Source organism: Canis aureus, chromosome 29 (genome assembly GCF_053574225.1).
Source record: "Canis aureus isolate CA01 chromosome 29, VMU_Caureus_v.1.0, whole genome shotgun sequence".
NCBI lineage: Eukaryota > Metazoa > Chordata > Mammalia > Carnivora > Canidae > Canis > Canis aureus.
In genome coordinates, this window is record NC_135639.1 from 33,909,986 (window position 1) to 33,931,049 (window position 21,064).

The following is a 21,064-nucleotide window of genomic DNA, read 5'->3' on the forward strand; positions in this document are numbered from 1 at the left end:
ATATTACTTCCACTTCTCATTATCCCAGAGAGCTCCTTCACTCATGTTCTTCATATCCAGTTGATTAGGAGGTCCTGTGATAGGAGGAGGCAACCTCTGCAGTCCTTCTTTCCCCGCACCTTGGAGCAGCCATTGCTTCTCATGAAAACAACCAAATTCTCTTACAAAGGTTTTTCCCTGACCGTCTACCTTACCCGCTCCAGTCCAGCTTTCAATACCTAAAACCAATCTGAAGGTATTAAAGTTCCCTAATCAAGGGCTCCCTATGACCCATCCTGTAGAGCTGGAACTTGGCAGGACACAGGTCGCTTTCCATAGCCAGAGATAATGTCCTAAACTATAGCTTTAGCCATTCACTCTCCACACTGCCTGCTGCTTGCTCCAGCCACACTGAACTACTTGAGTGTTCCAGTTCCTGCTGCCAATGGCACCATTTTTTTTTTCTGCTTGTACCTGGTAAGTCAGCTTATTTTTACAACTCTGTTTCTAGCTCTTCCTCCATGAAGTCCTCTCAGATTCCCAACTCTTTGATCAGATTTCCTAAGTTCTTCCTTGAGGCAACTTCTGGCATCTTTTAAAGCATCCCTCCCTGGAGATGTTATATTAATGTCAACAAAGTAGGGGCACCTGGGTGGCTCAGTCAGTTAAGCATCTGCCTTGGGCTTGGGTCAGGATCTCAGGGTCCTGGGATCGAGCCCTGCATCGGGCTCCCTGCTCAGGGGGGGGCGTCTGCTTCACCCTCTCCCCTTACCCCTCTACTCCTTGTGCTCTCTCTCTCAAATAAATAAATAAGATATTTTAAAAATATATCACCAAAGTAGACTTCAAGACAGAAATACTACAAGGGAGAGATTTCATAATAATAAAGGGAGCAATTCCTCAGAAGGCATAATAATCGTGAGTGGGCATACACCTAACAATAGAGCTTCAAAAATCATGAAGCAAAACCAAAAGAGATAAAGGAGAAAGTAGACAAATCTACAACTGTAGTTAGATATTTTAACACTCCTCTCTCAGAATTTGATAGAACAAGTAGACATAAAGTCGTAAAGGACACAGAAGACAGAAGCAACTGCACCAAGTACTTCGGCAACCAATTTGGAAAGATTTGTGCAGTTTCTTATAAAATTAAACACACATCTACCCTTTGATCCAACGATTCCACTCCTAGATATTTACTCAACATAAATGAAAACATACGATCACAAAAAGACTTGTTCACAAATGCTTATAGCTCCTTATTCAGCCCTAAACTGGAAACAACCCAGAAATCCATCAACAGATGTATGAATTAACAAATTATGGTTCATCAATAACCTAGAATTTTACTCAGCAATAGAGAGGGACCAACTACAATGCATGCATCAACATGGATGGCATTTTTTTTTTTTAAGATTTTCTTTTTAACGGGACACCTGGGTGGCTCAGTGGTTGAGCGTCTGCCTTCGGCTCAGGGTGTGATCCCAGGGTCCGGGATCAAGTCCCACGTTGGGCTCCCTGCATGGAGCCTGCTTGTCCCTCTGCCTGTGTCTCTGCCTCTCTCTGTGTGTCTCTCATGAATAAATAAATAAATCTTTTTTTAAAAAGATTTTATTTTTAAGTAATCTCTACACCCAATGTGGGCTCAAACTAACAACCCTGAGATCAAGATCAGTTGCTCCACCAACTGAGACAGCCACACACACCAACATGGATAATTCTTTAAAAATATTACACTGAGCAAAAGAAGTCAGATCCAAAAGATTCTGTGTGATATCATTCATATCAAGAACAAGCACAATAATCTACAGTGACAGAAAACATATTAGCAGTTGGCTGGAAGAGGAATTGACTCCAGCAGACATGAGGAAACTTTCTAACATAATAGAAATATTGTATTTTTTGTTGTGATGGCGATTCCACAAATGTATACATTCGACAGAGTTAATGGAGCTGTACATCATAAAATGTGTACAATTTATTTATTTTTTAAAAAGATTTTATTTATTTATTCATGAGAGACACAGAGAGGGAGAGAGAGAGAGGCAGAGACACAGGCAGAGGGAGAAGCAGGCTCCATGCAGGGAGCCCAACGCGGGACTCAATCCCGGGTCTCCAGGGTCACACCTTGGGCTGCAGGCGGCACTAAACCGCTGTGCCACCGGGGCTGCCCAAAATGTGTGCAATTTAATGTATGTAAATTATACCTCAAAATGTTGACTATCCAAAAAAAGAGAGAGAGAGAGAGAGACTGGGAAGATAAATGGTCCAGCCACTGCAGGAAACAGTGTGGTGGTTCCTCAAGAAGTAAAACATGTGAGACACCTGAGTGGCTCAGTGGTTGAGCATCTGCCTCTGGCTCAGGTCGTGATCCCAGTGTCCCGCATCAGGCCCCCTGCGAGGAGCCTGCTTCTCACTCTGCCTGTGTCTCGGCCTCTGTGTGTGTGTGTCTCATGAATAAGTAAATAAAATCTTAAAAAAAAAAAAAAAAAAGAAGAAGAAGAAGAAGTTAAACATGGAATTACCACATAACCCAGCAATTCCACTCCTAGGTATTTACCCAAAAGAACTGGAAACAGGTACTGCGACAGACATGTATGCAGGCACGTCCACAGCCTCACTATTCGCGACAGCCGGAAGTGGAAATAGCCCAAATGTCCATCATCGGGTTGCAGTGGTTTTATGGTTTCAAAACTACTGCATTTGTATACTTTAAAGATGTACCATCATGGTATGTAGATGATTCTTCAATCAATCTGGCAAAATAATACACACATAACAAATTTTTGAAATCTGCCCCAAATCGGCATTTTCGTTCAGAATGTCTTGCAGCCCATATTTTCCTGGTGGCTCCCTCTCCCTGCCGCCCAGAGACTGGGATGGGGCGGGAATGCCTGTGGTCAGCATGACAGCAGGCTCTATCCCATCCCCATGGGGCCCAGTATGGCCCCGGGAACCTTTCAGCTCCACCCACCCCCAGCCGGCCACAGACTCCCTGGGCAGGAAACGCTGACCCCACCCCTACCTCTGCCCCCACTCTCGCCCTGCTCCAGTGGGTCCGCGGTTCTGCGCAGCTTATCAGGTGGCTCCAGGCAGCAGCTGGAGCGTCTGCAGTGGGGACCCCCTTCTGCTCCTCCAGGCCCCTGTCTCATCTTCCCAGGCTTCAGACAGCATCTCCAAGGCCCTCCCTGGTCCCTACAGCCCCAGCCCCCTGGGTCAGTTACTTCCAGGATGTCCCCCGCTGTCCCTCCAAGGAGATTGAAACAGTTTGGCTCCGCTTAAGGCTTCTGTTTGCAGGAAGGAGTTTGTCACACATGCTAATGAATGGCCTGCCTGACTGAGCAGACACAGAAGCAGAAGTGGGGTGGCCTCTAACAAATTCTTCCTGGCTGCGGCACTGATAAGATGAGCAGGGGGTGTGGGGGGGGCGGTGCTCTCTTATCTGCCAGACTGAGGCGGGTTCACCTTCTCTGGCATCTAAGGCCTCAGGCTTGTGTGCTTCTGGGGACTTCCTGGGCCCAAGCCAGGCGGGACCGATGTGTGGGCAGCAGATGGGGCAGCTTGGAGGGCTGGCAGCGCCCAACCCCTGCGATTCCCCCACCGGACCCAACTCCTGGGCTCCCAAGCCAAGACCCAGGGGTAGCTGAGCCTCTTACCCAAGGGCTTCAGCACTTCCAGAAAACTCTCTTCTCCCTCCTTCATTCTTCGTGGATTTTCCCCTTTCTACAAAAGTAGTTCTTATGTATTTGACAGCATTCTGCAGATAAAGAGGACACAGAAGGGGTACCTGGCTGGCTCAGTCGGTGGGGCATGAAACTCTTGATCTCAGGGCTGTGAGTTTGAGCCCTACATTAGGTGTAGAGATTCCTTAAGAAAATAAAATCTTAAAAAAAAAAAAAAAAAGAAAACACAGAAGAAAATGAAGCCACTGTGATGTGATTCTATCACCCAGAGATCACCATTTTCATTTTGCTTTCCTTTCTTTCTTCTTTCTTAATGCACATGTTTTTAAAATCATAAACAGAATCATAATAATGATGGTAATATTTACTGAACAAGTGCTTACTATGTCCTAGGCTATACTAAACACTTCACGTGGAGGGACACCTGGGTGGCTCAGCGGTTGAGCATCTCCTTCAGATCAGGGCCTGATCCCAGGATCGAGTCCCACATCGGGCTCCCTGCAGGGAGCCTGCTTCTCCTTCTGCCTATGTCTCTGCCTTTCTCTCTGTGTCTCTCATGAATAAATAAATCTTTTTTTAAAAAAAATAAATAAACATTTCACATGGATCGTCTCCTTTAATTTTCCCAATAATGGTGAGTGATGATATAATTATTACCCATGCTTATGGAGTAATTGAGGCTTAAAGAAATTAAGTCACTTGTCCAATGTCATCCAGCAATGAAATGGTGGGGCTGAGATTCCAACCTGGGAGATCTGATTCTGGAACTGGATTCTTCACACCTTGAAACTGACTAAACTATCCTACAAACTTCTTTCTGAGTTCTTAGTCTTCTGTCTCATTTGTGAGGACTACATAGTAGTCTATCATTCAAATGTACCATAATTTCCCCAAGCCCCTATCAGTGGACATTTGCTTGTTTTCAGTGTTTTCTATAATATGTTCTCCACTGAACATCCTTATGGTTAAATATTTGCTCAAAAACTAAAGTTAGAATTTTGAGGTCAAAGCGTATGGATAATTTTAAGGCTTTTGGTACATGTTGCCAAGATTGTTCTCCAAAGTAATGACCAAATTGTACTTTCTATATCCTTATCCACACTGGACTACAAAGTGATTAGAGGCAGCTCAAATTTTGCCACATGAACAATAAAATTGAGATTAATTAGGGGCTCAGGGTAGCTTAACCTTTTCCAGTGGAAATTCCATCTTCCCAGAGCAGAGGAGCTGGAACCAGATGTGGGGCAGGAAGGATTCTAGTGCCAAGAGCTCAAGAGTAACTCCTGTTTTATCAAATCAGCTAAGTAATTCTAAGTCTCTCAGAAAAACCCGTTGTCACAGAACAGTCATTGTCCAGGAAGAGAGGAGTGTACCAATGTCCATGAGTCCTTCAGCTGCCGAGTCCTGCTGACAGCAGCACTGAGCAGGGAGGACAGACACCTGGGGGTCAAGACTCACAGGTTCTTTCCCAGCCCAGGCATTGCTTCTGAGCATGAGCAAGACACACAGAGCTTCATGTCCTCCATCTGCTAATGCTGGGAGTGCTGATGCCAGGAGTTGCCACCCACCGCAGTCCCCTACGTCCCAGATTAGGACAAGTCCTTGCCACGTGGCCCCACACTCCCACCCTTCAAACCTCTTCCTTCAGGGAGGGCCTGATCTCCCTTTAAGGGTTTGCCTGGTTTTAAGGGCTTGTCAGATCCACCAGGATAATCTCCTTTTTGATTAGCTCTAAGTCAAGTGCTTAGGGATCCTAATCATGTCTGCATAGTCCTTTCTGTCATATACCACATCCTAATCACAAGGCAAGCCCACCACAGTCACAAATCTTCCCTCATTCAGGAAGAGGGACTATATTTCACACGTATATCAAGGGTGGAAATCTGGAGGCCATCTCAGAACTCTGCCTACAACAGCGACTGTGTGGACAAGAAGGGAAATGATGAATGAAGGAATATATACATGAAGTGCTCACCTGTGCAGATGGAAGGGAAGAGAATGATCTAAACGGACACTAACTTTGGGATACACCCTAGAAGTCTGAGTTGGACAGACCCCAGGCTCACTTCACTCTTCAAGGAGAAGGGACCATGATAGCTACCCCCTCCTCTCCAGAAGGTCAGCTTCTATAGAAGGTGAATGTGGATTTGTTCTCTGAAGTCTAGAGCAGGGATAAGTGCTAATAACCCAGACAGCAATAAAGACAAAAAGCCATATTTTCCTTGTAGAGCAACACTCTTTGATTCCAAACTCCATTTCCCACTCCCCTTCCCTTCCCTCTCCTTGTGGGTATTTACACCATCCCCTGGAAGGAGCATCCCCTCAGAGACCCACTGTGCTTGCTCAGAGAATCCACCTGAAAAAGCAACATACATTCACCCAGCTGTTAAAGACTATCCAGGAAACCACCACCACCCCACACCGAGCTGGTCCATGAGAAAGGCAGAGCCCTCAGCCCCGTTAACCCTATAGGTCTCCTCTTTGTAGCCCATAAAGTCACTCTAATCCGTGACCACATTAATCCTGAGTATCACATGGACCAGGAGGATTGGACAGTAGCTAAGCCATCAGAAAGAATATCCTCAGGGGGAGAGACGAAGACAACCTCCACGATGAGTTGCCTTTCAGCCTGAACTGATGAACCCTGAAACCAACCAGGGCCTGGTGATGACTCCCCGGTGTGTAACTCAAGATGCTTTCCTCATCTGGGGCCAAGCAGGATGGCCAGCCCGGCTGCAGCTGGCGACAACGCCCCTCACTGGGCCTTACGCATGCTATCATCCTCAGGCACAGGAGCCCCACCTCTTTCCGAGAAGCCCCTCAGCTGAAATGTGCACTCATCCATTCAACAATGTTTTCTGAAGACCTGACATGCACCAGGTATGAGCCAGTGGTACAGCAATGTAAAAAAAAAAAATCCTTGTCCTCAAGAACCTTATATTTGGTGAGGAAGCTAGGCTGTTAACAAGATAACTTAAAAAACAAACAAACAAGATAACCAAGTAAATAATATAACTCATTAAATGGTGGTAAAGTGCTCTGGGAAAAAAACCAACGCTGGAAAAGGGGAGAGGAAAGGCCCATGGGAGGCCCCAGGGAGGAAGGAAGCAATTTTAAATAGGGTAGACAGGAAGGCCTCCCTGAGAAGGTGATAGGCAAGTGAGTCAGCTGGATATTTGAGTAGCTTGAGGAGCTACAAGTGCAAAAGCCTGAGGCAGCAGCGTAGCTGCCTGTTTGCTGAACAGTGAGGGGACCAGATGCAGATGGGGCAGGGGGCGTAGAATCAGGAGATGGGGGACACCCGGGTCGCTAAGTGGTTTAGCGCCTGCCTTCGGCCCAGGGCGTGATCCTGGAGACCCGGGATGGAGTCCCATGTCGGGCTCCCTGCATGGGGCCTGCTCCTCCCTCTGCCTGTGTCTCTGCCTCTCTCTCTCCCTCTCTCTCTCTCTCTCTCTCTCTCTCTGTGTGTCTTTCAGGAATAAATAAATAAAATGTTTTAAAAAAAAAAAAAAGAATCAGGAGATGGGATCGAGAAGCTGGGGATGGTGGTGAGGAGGCTCCAAAGCTCAAAGGGCCTCCTCAGACATGGTCATGCCTTTCTTCGACTTTTATTCAGAGTGAAATGGGGGGTCCTCGTCGGGTTCGAGGAGAGGAGTGTCATGACCCCTCTTACATTTTTAAGGACTTCTTCTGGCCCCTGTGTGGAAAAAAAAAATATGGGGGTCTGTAGGGGTACGGCTGCCTCTCTGGGCCAGGAACATCAGGTCAGGCCCAAGGGGCTGAGCTCAGATCATGAGATACTGGCCCTCAATAAACACATCTGGAGTATGCAAATTGAATGTCTGGGTCTAAGGCCACCTGACGGTCTGTGAAAAGCATAAGGCAGGAAGGGGACAGTGGCACAAGGGGACATGGTAACCAGGAGCTCAGGAAGCTGGATTGTGGCTAATGGATCAGCCAAATAGAAGGAAGAAGCAGGTGGGATTAGCAGTCTAGCTGGTCAACAAACCAGTGAAACTTACCTTGGGAGCCTGTCCTTTGGGCAGATGGTATCTGCCCCCTCCCCAAGCACTGTTTGGTTCTGTTTTCTGCCACTCACCAAATACTTATCAAGTTCCTACTGTGTAGCAGGCACCTTGATCACAAAGCGGTAAACAAGACAATCAAGAGCTTGCAGGTTAGTGAGAAAGACAGTCAAGTGATCATATAAATAAGAAAGAAAATAATTATGGTTTGTAGCAAGTGCTGAGAAAGCTAGAGTATTAAGAAAAAATAACTGAGAAGGTTTCTTAAAGGAGATGATAGTTCAGAGGAGGAAGAAGAGTGTTCCAGGCAGAGAAGACAGCATGTGCAAAGGCACTGGGCAGGGGCAACCCACAGTGTCTCTCGGAACAAGAGGGAAAACTGTGCGGCAGAGAGTGAAGCAGGGGCCTGGGTACTTCCTGCCTAGGTGGTCCAGGACCGTGAAGGGCTATGAGGGTGCAGCTGCTAAGGTGCTGCAGGGTAGCAGCTACAAGGGGTTTCTGAGCTCCAGCCATGCTCACTCCCTGCAGAGACTTCAGAAAAGAGCTGTCAGCACCAGTGGTTCCTGGAATGACTCAGAACAAGCAGCCAAAGGTACCAGTAACCATTGCCAAGTGGTCCAAGCATTTTCATAGGTTTATACCTGAAAATGTCACAGGAAGTATAAAAGCTCTTTTACTGTTCTTTATCCCATGAGAGTTCATATTTCTGTTCAAAAATAGAGAAAGGAGAGGGACATATAGGCGGCTCAGTGATTGAACACCTGCCTTCAGCTCAGGGTGTGGTCCCCGGGTCCCGGGATTGAGCCCCACATTGGGCTCCCCATAGGGAGCTTGTTCTCCCTCTGCCTCTTGTGTCTCTGCCTCTCTCTTTCTCTCTGTCTCTCATAAATGAATAAATAAAATATTTTTTAAAATAGAGAAAGGAGAGAATAAAAACACTGTATCCCTTCCAACTAGATCTCCAAAATAAAGGAATTCTATATCTATATTTTTAGCTCCATTTTGGGGCGAAAATAGAAAAGGGAAAAATGAAACCCATGGGAATGCCTTTGCCATACACTGTTGTCAAATCACATAATATTCCATTTTTTGCAGCTAGGATAAAACATGTATAACTAGATATAGCCCACTAAGAGATGCTACTTCTCTTTCTCAAAATAATAGAAAAAAAGTGACAAAACTCTTCTAGACAATTCGAATAGGCAAACAGCACTGCTTAACAAGAACCAAACCCTCTCTTTGGTGATTCCAAAGTATCACCAGCGGCATCTTCCCATCTCACATCCCTTCTCTAGAAATCCTGGAAGCCCTGTCCTGCCATGCCCACAAGTGGGCCTGACCCCAGGTAGATCAATGAAACTCTTGCCCAAGAACATGGATTTCAAGCCAGAGACAGCTTATCAGTCTCAGCAAGTGGGTGCCATGGGAGGGCGATCTACGTCCCCACAGCCATGTCCCACCATATGCTCATGAAGTGAGAGCTGTCAACTCCACAAACACATAGAAGCTCTTTCTATGGCTAGATCTGGGGAACCAAGCATAATCCAACAGTATACATGAGCTTGGTCCCTCCAGGATTTCTACCTGGCTGAGGAGACAGACAAGCTAGCAAATCCTTGAGGCCATCCTGGAGAGGACATGCCCGTCAGACTGGGAGGACTTGGACAAGCACTTTTTCCCCTTGGGCCTCAATTTCCTCATCTAGAAAACAACTCAAGTGCCTCTTCCAGCTCTATAGCCCATGGTTCCTAAAGACAAAAGCAGTCTCCCTGGAAATTGGGAGGCAAATTTAAACTTTTCACCTGTTTGGATTGAATATTTGGGTCTGCTTCCCACCCAATCCATTTGTTGAAACCCTACCCCCAGTGTGACTGTGTTTGGAGACACGACACGGTCTATGAGGACATGATAAAGGTTAAATGAGATCATAAGACCCTAATCCTATGGAGCTGGCATCCTCATAAGCAGAGGAAGAGACGTCAAAGCGCTCTTTCTCTGCCATGTGAGCACACAACACGAAGGCAGCCATCAGGAAGCTGTCACCAGGAATTAAATCGGCTGCCACCTTAGTCTTGGACTTCCCAGCTTCCAGAACTGGTGAGAAAATAGGATTCTGTTTAAGCCACCAGTCTGTGGCGTTTTGTTACGGCAGCCAGAGTGAACTAAGGCATCACTTCTTCCTCAGAATTGGGTGGGGGGCTCTTACACAGTGGTAGTTGCCTAGCATCACATCCCAAAAGCCCCTGAATGCAGGGAGCCTGTTTCCAAGGACTGCAGCCACCAGAAGCACGAGAAGGAAGGTTCTTTGGGAAGCTCCAAAACCTGCCCTGCCCTCGGTCCTTAGCCACTGTACTCCCAGGACCTGAAAGCTGAAAAAAATGTATGCCAATCCCTCTGGGCATCCATCCAGCCTTCTCTGTGCTTTCCTGCTGCCTTCTAGGTGGGAGAGGAAGCCCCACTTGGCAAATAGGCAGCTTTGGATGAAGGAAGCACAGCCCAGGACTGAGTGGCCAAGGAGAACTGACCCCTCCTGCCTTGTTCCCTCAGGCTTTCCTGCTGGGACACTGGAAAGTGCCAGATAAGCCCCCATGGAGTTTTGGGGACTGGATGTCCCCTCCTCCAATCAGGCCACAAAAACCCCAATTTACATAGCAGCTCCCCACCCCTCTCTTCCTTCATCTCGCTTGACCCTTTGCCTCCCCTGAAGCTCACAAAATACCAGTTCATTTCATTGTGTTTTCATTCACCAGGAAGCCACCCTGTTTATTAAGATGGAAGACAGAGATAACAAAGCAGATCTTCATCCTGTTTGTTTGTTTTAAGAATGAAAGCTATTTCCTCAAAATCCAATTTTTATGTCTTTTTTAAAATGTCTCAGCTTCCCTTTATACTTCTCTGTCTGTCTCTGTCTATCTGTCTCTCTCTCTCTCTCTCTCTCTCTCTCTCTCAGGCCTACATCATGCTCTGTGCCCTTTGCAGTTACCTCCCAAAGAGCTTTGGAAAAAACAAAACCACAAAAGCCTTGCTCTCTCTCCCTTGGCTTCCTGGCTCCATGGCTTCTCTCCCCCCTCCCTCTCTGGCCCGTCCACCTCTGGCTCATCCCCCTCCTTGCAAGCTCTTAGCACCCCACTCAACTGACATCATTCTCTCCCTCCAAACCTGTTTCCACGGTCAAGCTCTCCGGAGAAGCAGATATGGTGCCAGCCTGAGGACACCTCCCCCACCCCCCGGTGTCCTGTGGGTCTCCACCCCACAAACCCGACTACCTGTTCCCCAGACCAGTGCCTGCTCTTGGTCCCCATCCCTCTCAGGGACCTCACCTGTGCCAGGCACCATGGCTGTCAAGCTGCGGCTCCTCCTGCCCTCCGTTCCCTGATCCAGAGCATCACTGCGCCCCAGCACGTCCACCTCCAGAGGTCTCTGGCTTCCGTCCCCTCCCTGACACACCCAGTCATGCCCTCACTGCCTCTCATACAAACTCCTCCAATAACCTCCCGACTAACAGCCAGCTGGGGAACTTGAGACAAATCACTTCACCTCCTTTTCAGTCATCCTCTCCTCAGGTTTGGTATAATGACACTCATTGCAAAGGGCTAGGGGCAGAACCACCTCTGTTCTCAGGTATAAATATAAATCACTTAGCACCCGTGCTCAGCATGTACCAAACAAATGTTTGTTTAAACAAATGTTTAATCCATCTCTCCTGCCCCCCACCCCCATGCCCCTTGCGCCAGCCCTGTTCTCTGGCATGTGGTTTACCCTCTAGAGACAAATCTGATTTCTAGAGTCGTGTTTGCCAAACACACTCTGCAATTTTCTGCTTCTAACCATCCAGCTGCAAAAGTATAGAGTGTCTTTTTTTTCCATCTTAAACCAAGTTGATATTGTATAAAATTATCTGGTTATTTTGATTTTTCTAAAACATTCCGATCAGGAGGATACCTGAATTTTTAAAAATAATTATGCTTTTCTAAAGCTTGTCTCAGGAAGTTTTTATAAAACCAAGTAGAAAGAACTCATTCCCGTTAGGCATTACTCTTCCCACTCTGCTTTTGGAAGGATTTGCAATTCAAATTGAGGATAAACTGTATTTTCACTTAGAAAAACACATTCCCTCTAGCAAGAAAATTCTCTTTTGAAGAAACCCCCCACAAAAGAGCCATATCTTTATATGTGCTACAATTTAACAAGAAAATGCTATTGATCATTTTCTCTTTCTTTTTTCCCATCATCTCTGTAATGATGGACATTTAGAACTGCACAACCTCTCTCTCTCTCTCCCTCTGTCTCACACACACACAGACACACAACTCCTTTGTCTTTTCAGATTTCTTCCCAACAAGTCCCCACAAATGACAGAGCTCAGCTTTAATTTAATTTAAATTAATTTAGCTGACATCAGCTTAGGGCCAGCTCCTCAGTGTCAAAATGAAACAGAAATTTGAGTAAAACCAATACTTCAGCTGAACTGTCCTGACAATTGCCGAAATCTCTATATCCCCTAAGAAAACTACTTTCAGATCAATATAGAAAAAAAAGCTCTTTGGTGTGTTAGGTAGAAGGGACAGATGGTGCTGGAGTGTCGAGTGTGGGGGTCAGGAGGCAGACCTGCTGGGCAGGAACCCTGACTGTGCCTCTTACCAGCTGAGGGGCCATGGATGTGCTGGTATCTCTAAGTTTCAGTTTCCTCATCCATGTTTGTTGATTAAATTAATTAACTTGTGTAAAGGGGCAGCCCCGGTGGCTCAGCGGTTTAGCACTGCCTTCAGCCCAGGGTGTGATCCTGGGGTCCCGGGATCGAGTCCTGCATCGGGCTCCCTGCATGGAGCCTACTTCTCCCTCTGCCTGTGTCTCTGCCTCTCTGTCTTTCATGAATAAATAAATAAAATCTTTTTAAAAAGACTAACTCATGTAAAGCAGTTAGGATAAGGCCTGGCACATGCTAAGGGCTCAGAGACTATAGGAATTATTATTATTATTATTATTATTATTATTATTATTATTATTATTCCAGATAAAATCAGTGTGGTTCCAAGTACTACAAACCTGGAGGCAGTATAACATAATGATCAGAGACTCTAACTCAGACAGTCTGGGTTCAAATCCTGATTCTATCACTCACTAGCTGTGTGATTCTGGGCAGGTTGACTCCTAGCCATTCTGTGATTCAGTGTAAAAAAGACATTAAAGGGACACCTGGGTGGCTCAGTGGTTGGGCATCTGCCTTAGGCTCAGGGCATGATCCTGGAGATGCGGGATCGAGTTCCACGTCGGGCTCCCTGCATGGAGCCTGCTTCTCCCTCTGCCTGGGTCTCTGCCTCTCTCTCTCTCTCTCATGAATAAATAAAATACTTTTTAAAAGGCATTAAAAATTGTACCTACAACAAAAAACAAAACAAAACAAAAAACCACCACCAAGAAAAACAAATTGTACCTGCATCATGGAAATATGAAGAGGGAGTAAGACAATGTGTAACTTAGCACATTATAGTAAACGCTCAATAAATTTGGTCTGTTATTTTTCTTTGCATTCTGCAAAAATAAAGTTAATTAACTACTTCCTCAACCACACGGAGGCTTTCAAAATGGTAGATTTTCCACTTTAGTTGATGAAGAGCCAAGTTGCCTCACAGTGCACCTGCGATTCAAAGTGGCAATCGGCACAGGTGGGCGGCGAGGCCCCTTAGACCAAAGATGGTTAGACATGCTCACTCTTGGCGATTGGCCCCCGGAGTGTGGGCACGTGACCTGAGCTCGGCCAGTCAGACACTGACAACTGGCAACTCGGTGTCTTTTTTTTTTTTTTTTTTTTTTTTATTATTTATGATAGTCACAGAGAGAGAGAGAGAGAGGCAGAGACACAGGCAGAGGGAGAAGCAGGCTCCATGCACCGGGAGCCCGACGTGGGACTCGATTCGGGGTCTCCAGGATCGTGCCCTGGGCCAAAGGCAGGCGCCAAACCGTTGCGCCACCCAGGGATCCCTGGCAACTCGGTTTCTTAAAGCCAAGAGAGGGGGATGAGTGGGCGTGGGAAGGGTGGTGTCTCCGTTTTTCTGTCTCCTAAAATTCCTAATTACAAAGTCAACACATGCCCTTTACAAGCAGAAGAAGCATCCATAAATATATTCAGAAAGTGTGATTAATCTCTTTGCAAAACATCCCCCTCGATTCTCCTTGCTGATTAGCTAAGTTCCTCTGCAGCTTGTTCTCCCCCATGTCATAGTCATCCCTCCAGGTCATTGGATGTCTATTGTACTCACTCTACTATAGCTCCAGACTTTTCCATAATATAAATGCACCACAATTTTTTCCACCCTCCACTTGGACAGGAACCTTTCAGATATCCATGACACTTGTAAATGCACATCCTCATTGACCCAGCAAGCGGAGTTTCAGGAATCAATCCTACAGAAATAAAGCCCTAGCTTGCCCATAAGACTTCGTGTACGAGGATACTTACTGCATGTTACTTGCAGCATCAGAAACTGGAAATAACCTAAATGCCCCACAATCTTCCCTGATCTATGTGGTTTATTGCATTTGGTTTGGGGAGGGGAGAAAATTCAACTGTGAAAAATACTTAATGAAAACCACTACTCAAACCCAGGTGAGAATTGGGAATTTTAGATTCCTTCCAACGATGAAATTTGAGACGCTTTTCATTTTCGTGGATTCGGGGAGGCAGGAAGAAAAAACAAGATGCGTATGTCAAGGTCGGATTACCACAGCACAAATGGGTCGTTGTTAGGTCTGTATTACCACATGGACAGCAAATCTGAATCCTCAGACAACCCAAGCTCAAGTTTTGCATCCATCCAGCGAGTCTCAAACTACGTTATGCATAAGATTCATCCAGGACTCTTGGCAAACCGAGGGTCAGCAGGTCTGACGGGAGGCCTGAGATGGTGCACCTTTCACAAGCAACAGGATGGTGCAGATGCTGCAGGCGGGGGGGACCACACCTTGAGTTGTAAGGATTTGATTGATTCACATTTACCATCTGAACTGAATACCCCTCATTTGTCAAATAATGTGGTTGGTGAGGGTGGTTATCCATGTGAGTTTTCCCAGGTCTATCACCGTTTTTGCACTGGAAGTCCCCAGTCCCAGGCAAACCAGACAACTGGATTAGATCAGAGTCACAAACCTCAGAGGCTGAAAAATAATATAAATGAATGAAGTGGGTTGGTTGGAGACTTTGGCAAACAGAAGAGCTTAAATGCCCATTCTCTAAAGCTCTACGTAAGATTCTTAAACTTGCAACCTTGGCCTAGATGACCCCTTAGAAATTCTGAGAAACTCTATAATAGATTTTTTTCTGATGTAGCTGTAAGTGTCCAATGGTGATGGACACAACAAAAATATTTGAAATCAATGACTGTCCAGAAATGAGATGAAAATAGTTTAAAGAGGGGCACCTGGGTGGCTTGATGGTCAAGCATCTGCCTTCGGCTCAGGGCGTGACCCCAGGGTCCTGGGATCCAGTGCAAGTCAGGCTCCCCATGGGGAGCCTGCTTCTCCCTCTGTCTGTGTCTCTGCCTCTCTCTCTCTCTGTCTCTGTCTCTCATGAATGAATAAATAAAATCTTAAAAAAATAATAAAAGGAAATAGTTTAAAGAGAGGGCAGAAAAAGGGTCTACCTGTCCATTCAAAACCTGAGTGTGGTAGCCAGCCCTGAATGATTCTCACTTCCGGGTTGCCACATCCAGTGGCTGTCTCCCACACCAGATAGGGCTAACCTGTATAATCGATAGGGTATTGTAATGACATCTATACTTCAATATAATTTTTTAAAAATAGGATATTGTGGACATGCTGGGGTTTGACTTCCTAGGCCCCGTCATAGAGGCTTCGGTCTTACTGCTTTTTAAGATCACCTGCTCTGGGGGAGGGCAGCCGGCATGTTGTGAGGTTACCCAAGCAGTCCTGTGGAGAGATTCACACAGCAAGGTATGGAGGCCTCACATGACAGCCGTGTGAGGGGGCCCTTTTGGAAGTGGATCCTGCAGCTTTAGTCCAGCCTTCAGAGGATACAGACCAGCCAACACCTTAACTGAAATCTTACAGAGACTTTGAGATGGAACCACTCAGCTAAGCCACTTTCCATCAAACACTCTGAAAATTCCCTGAGGACCGAACACCTAAGAAATTGCAGACTGGCAGCCAGCAGGGCCATAAACGAGTTTTATTCTGCCTGCGTATTTTTGTAAGGTGAATTAGTGACCAGTTCTAGAAACCAGGTTGTGTTCCCATGCAAATCTGGATTTCTAGCACCTCCTGAAAATTAGAAACACTTTTTATTGCTACAGATCAAGGAGAGGCCAGGGCAGAACAGCCCCTGCCCTGCACACCCACTGCCTCCTGCTGTCTTCCTGGCCGGTACCATGTGTGAACATTACATGCTGGCCCTCCTAAGTCTGTGATCCTTGACTTAGAGATCAGAAACCTTTCCACCAGGGATTCTCAAAGTGTGGTCCAGGGACCAGCAGCAGCACCTGGGAACTTGCTAGAAAGAAAAATTGGGGGGGGGGGGGTGAATCCAGAAATTCTGGGGTGGAGCCCAGTGATCTGTATTTCAACAAGCCCTCCAGGGGATTCTGATGTATGGAAAAGAAACACTGTTTCGCACAAAATAAGGTTTCTTGCTTTTGGCCACTGTGTTAGTCTTCGAGGACTTCCATTAAAAAGTACTACAAACTTGGTGGCTTAGAAGAGCAGAAATTTATTGTCTCACAGTTCTAGCGGCTAGAAGTCTAAAATCAAAGTGTCAGCTCCCTCTGAAACTGGAGGGGAATTCTTCCTGGCTTCTGGTGGTTTGCCAGCCTCCTTGGGCACCACTTGGACTATAGACACAGCACCTGAGTCCTCCGTCTCTGCACGGTGTTCTCCACGCGAGTCTTCACATCATCTTCCCAATGGGGGTGCCTGCTTCTGTGTCCCGATTTTCCCTTTTAATATGGAATCCAGTCATTGGATTAGGGCCCACCCTAAGACGTCCTGTGAAGTCCGTTATCTCTGTAAAGACCCTGTGTCTGAATAAGGTCACGTCCGTGTACTCACTGAGGGTTAGAACTCCAGCATATTTGGGCAGGAGGGGGGGGGAAATACAATTTGACCACAAACAAAAACCATTTTCTGCTATTCAGTAGAGGAGACTCAGAGTGCCTGAGGATCCGGCTCTGCCAACGGGCGCCCGTGCCCCCCGCCCCCCAGCAATGCCAGCAGCCTGTACCCTCTGCTAGGCTTCGGGTCAGATCCTTGGTGGCCACACAAGGCCAAGTTCTCAGACGTTCGTGAGGGCCCAGGCACCTCCAGGGACACAGTGAGGAGCAGGAATCTGGAAGCAATTTGATCTCAAATAATCTGCTCACCTGTCCTTTTTCCCTGACACATAGACAAATAAACAATACATTTTTTTAAATTGAGGGCTAATCATGCAATGTGCTGAACACCGGCCTGCCAGTCCCAATCCTCTGTTGTGACTTTAAATCTCTTTGAGCCTCGGATTTCTCAGGTGTCCACGGAGGGGCTTGCATGACCTGTGCGTGATCTCCCTTCCAGCTCTAAAAGTCCGTGACTAATAGACATTGAAAGATCTTTCCATCTCAGAATACCCAATCCCCTCTTCCGTCATTAGGGAGGCCACGGACACTGGGCAGCATGACTGTATTTAACAAATCCATTCACGCGCTCCGTCAAGAAGCTCTCCTCATAAGCAAAGCACCTCGCCCTCTTTTCACAAGGCATTGGAGTTAAGGGACCCCACTGGTGACTTGAGCTAAAGTCTTGAAGCGTCTCTGGTCAAAAGGGAGCGAGTGGCTTTCCACGCCCTCGCCGGCCCGGGGCGGCGGAGGTACCAAGGCCCTGTGGTCAGCGCGGGCGGCGGGGCTTGGCGGGGGGTTGCGCCGTGAGAGCTCTCGCCCAGAAAACCCACCACGTAATCCGGGGCTAAGTTTCCACCCTGTCCCGGGTTTCTAACTCGAGCTGACTCTACTTCAAAAGAAGGAAAGCTTGTTTGGCCTCATACCCACGAAGCGCCGGTTTCAGGAATGTGACATGCTGTTAAACCGCAGCCGTGTAAGCTTGCGGCCGCTGAGATGTTCCAAGGATGGAAGTTTCACTTTTCAAAGAGAAACTTGGCACCGCAAAGCTGGAGACACAAGGTGACGGCTGTTGGCCCCAAGAAGCCGTCTCCCCGCAGCGCACCTACTATGTGTGGACCTAACGGGGTGGGGGCGGGGAGGTGGAGGAGGATGGGCTCAATTTACAACCGTGACACACAGTTGCTGCCCGGGACCAGTTCGCAGGAGGCAGAGGGAGAGGACAGCTGGGCACGGTCCAGGGCTGGCGCCCGGCATCGCGCAGGCGGGGGTGGCAGGGAACTACCCCGGAAGCCAGGTCCGTGAGTGGCCGGCATGGCACAGCGGGGAGAGGCCTAGGCTGCTGGAGCAGATGCAGGAGCTGGAGCCGGAAGCACTTGGTCACAGGGCAGGAGAGCGGGTCCCCAGCAATCAACACAGGGGACTCCTGTCACGACTCACATCAGGCCCCCTGCGCCCCCACCTTCACATCTGGCTCCGAGTTTCAGCAGGATGGTCAACAAGAGCTGCTGAATGCCATTGGAAGATGATGTGGGGGTGTCCTGTCTCCTTGGATTGGAGTTAATCTGCATTTCAAAGCAAAGTCGGTATCTGGGGAATGAATTAATACAGAATCAAATCACAGAGAATCACGATTCTTTAATTTGCTAAAGGAACTTGGAGGTCACTTAAGCTAACCTCTCGCTCCGCGCCCGAATCCTTACAGTGGATTAGTTTTCCAGCTTCTGTTTGGATGCCTCCACTGACAGGGAGCTTGCTTGTTCATAAGGTAATCGGTGTCATTACCAAAAGGCTCTAGTTGCCTCAAAATGTTTTCCTTATTTGGTGCTAACTTTTTCCTTTAACTTACCCTCCTAAGTGCATGCTCTGTCCTTTGAAACAGGCCTGGACCTGTATTTTCTGCAGCAACCCTTTAACGATTTGAAGGCGGGGCCACCATCTAAACAGCCCTGGTTCCTTGCATGGTACTTCTGTGGGATGGCTCCTGGTCCTGATTAAGGTCATCTGAACCCTGCCTGTGTCCTTCAAGAAATGCGCTCCTCCCTTCCCCAAACTGAGAGCCATTTTCCAGAGACACTGAGAGCAATGGGGGTCAGAGTGTGGGCAGTGTGTGGGCAACACTGGAAACCTGAGCCAGCTAACCTCAAAGACCACAGATGATGGCCACTTCAGGAACTAAATAGTGATCCAGATCTACCCATCCCAGGGTGACACTTTCAGAGGAGCCCGGCAGCCTTGACCGGGCCAGAGGCTGAGTACATGCAAAGTTTGGGAAGTTTGTAGCCTCTCACTGGTTGGAGTAAAAGTGGGCCCTGGGCTAGAGTCCGTGGATGCTGGATTTCATGGACACTGGTGGGGAAAACCACCGGCCGCTGAGAGTGGCATAGGAGGGAGAAGCCCGCCCCCTTGTGGACCTCTGGGGGGTGGCAAGGTGCAGAGAGCACCTTGAGACCTCACAGGTGAGGGGCCTGGGGGAGCAGCCACTTACTGTCACTGCTTCCATTTTACCAGTTGCCTCTGGCAGCCTGCAAAGAGACGTGATCTGGACTGTCACAGGGTAGGAGAGTGAGAGCAGGGGACACAACAGGAAGTTAGGACATGGAGACCCCTTGCTCCAGTTGTCTGACTACAGAAAGTTGGAGATAAATCAGGCAGGTGTTCTTAGCTGTTGAAAAAAAAAAAAAAAAAAAAGATGGCAGGAGGTGTTTTGTGGTTCTGCCACTTGCTGGGTGACCCCAGGCAAACCACAGTCCCTCACTGGGCCTCTCCAGGCTGACCTGGGTGAAGGCTGCATCCCTCTGAATGCTTGCACCTTATGGACCTAGCTGGAGGCGTTCACATACCAGTTCTGACAATAGTCTATCATTAGTGGCACCACCCCAATGACTGAAGACAAGAGGCGGTGGGAGGTGGCTGGGGGCAAAAGCATATGTGAAACAGGAGGCAGAGGGGACCGACTTAGCCAGCTTGGCAGGTCACCAAGGCCCTGGAGAGTGCAGTGTCCTTCCAGTGTGCCACAGGAAGCCCCAGAGAGTCATTTCTCACAGTGGTCTCCCCTCTTCCAGACCTTGGGCCAATTCTACCTCTAGAGCAGTGACCTCCTCCTCCTGAAATGCTTCTGATGTCTGGGTCAGAAAGCATGCTTGCTGGGATGCCTGGGTGGCTCAGCAGTTTGTCGCCTGCCTTCAGCCCAGGGCATGATCCTGGAGACCCGGGATCGAGTCCCACGTGGGGCTCCCTGCATGGAGCCTGCTTCTCCCTCTGCCTGTGTCTCTGCCTCTCTCTCTTTCTCTCTCTGTCCCTCATGAATAAATAAATAAATAAATCTTAAAAAGAAAAAAAAAGAAAAGAAAAGAAAGCATGCTTGCCCCAGCCAGACGTGACCCAGGCATACTTCATGCTCAACATGGCAGCCCACAAACATCACTCGAACACTCCTAAGCTGCCTTTACTCAGCACTAAGTGTATTATGGAAGATTGTTTTTAATGTTATTTTCTTTCTTTTGTTTTACTTAAGATGTTATCATTTGAGAGAGAATGAGTGAGAGGGAGCATGAGCGGGGATGGGGAGCGGGGGCAGAGGGAGAGGGAGAAGTAGGCTCTCTACTGAACAGGGAGCCCTATGCAGGACTTGATCCCCAGATCTGGGCTCATGACCTGAGCCAAAGGCAGATGCCCAACCAACTGAGCCACCCAGGCGCCCCTTTAACATTATTTTCAAAGTGGCTTCTGCACTACTCTGTGATCAATGAGCATGATTGGGCTAAATGTAACCTGGGAAATGCAAGCCAGAAGCGCTTTCCTCAAAGCTCTTTGGATAAAAAATAGAGGTGGATTAAAAATACTGAATTATATGCCAAAATGGTTCAAATTTTTTCTGCACGATGCTCACAGAGACACGCAGTCATGGTGTCACTGAAGATGTTATTTTAAAACACTTAACTGTCCTCTGGCAAAATGAAAGATATTGAAACCCTTATAAAATGGCCTTTTTAAAATTACCTGAAATAATGTCTTCAAGCTTGTGTGCTTCTAGCTGGAAGCATCTGGGGCAAATGTTAGGAGGGGAGGAGTCATCTTGCACACCAAGATGCACTAAAGCTTTGGCTAAAACTAAAAAAGCCTGCAATTTCTCATTTTTTTAAAAAAAAAACCAAAAGTATTGTAAGGTTATTATAAGACATTTTAAGTTGTTACGTAAACACCCCTTAAAAATTAGAGGATTCCAGGAATAAGTACAGTCCAAGTTCTACCTAAAACATAAAGTCAGGTAGAA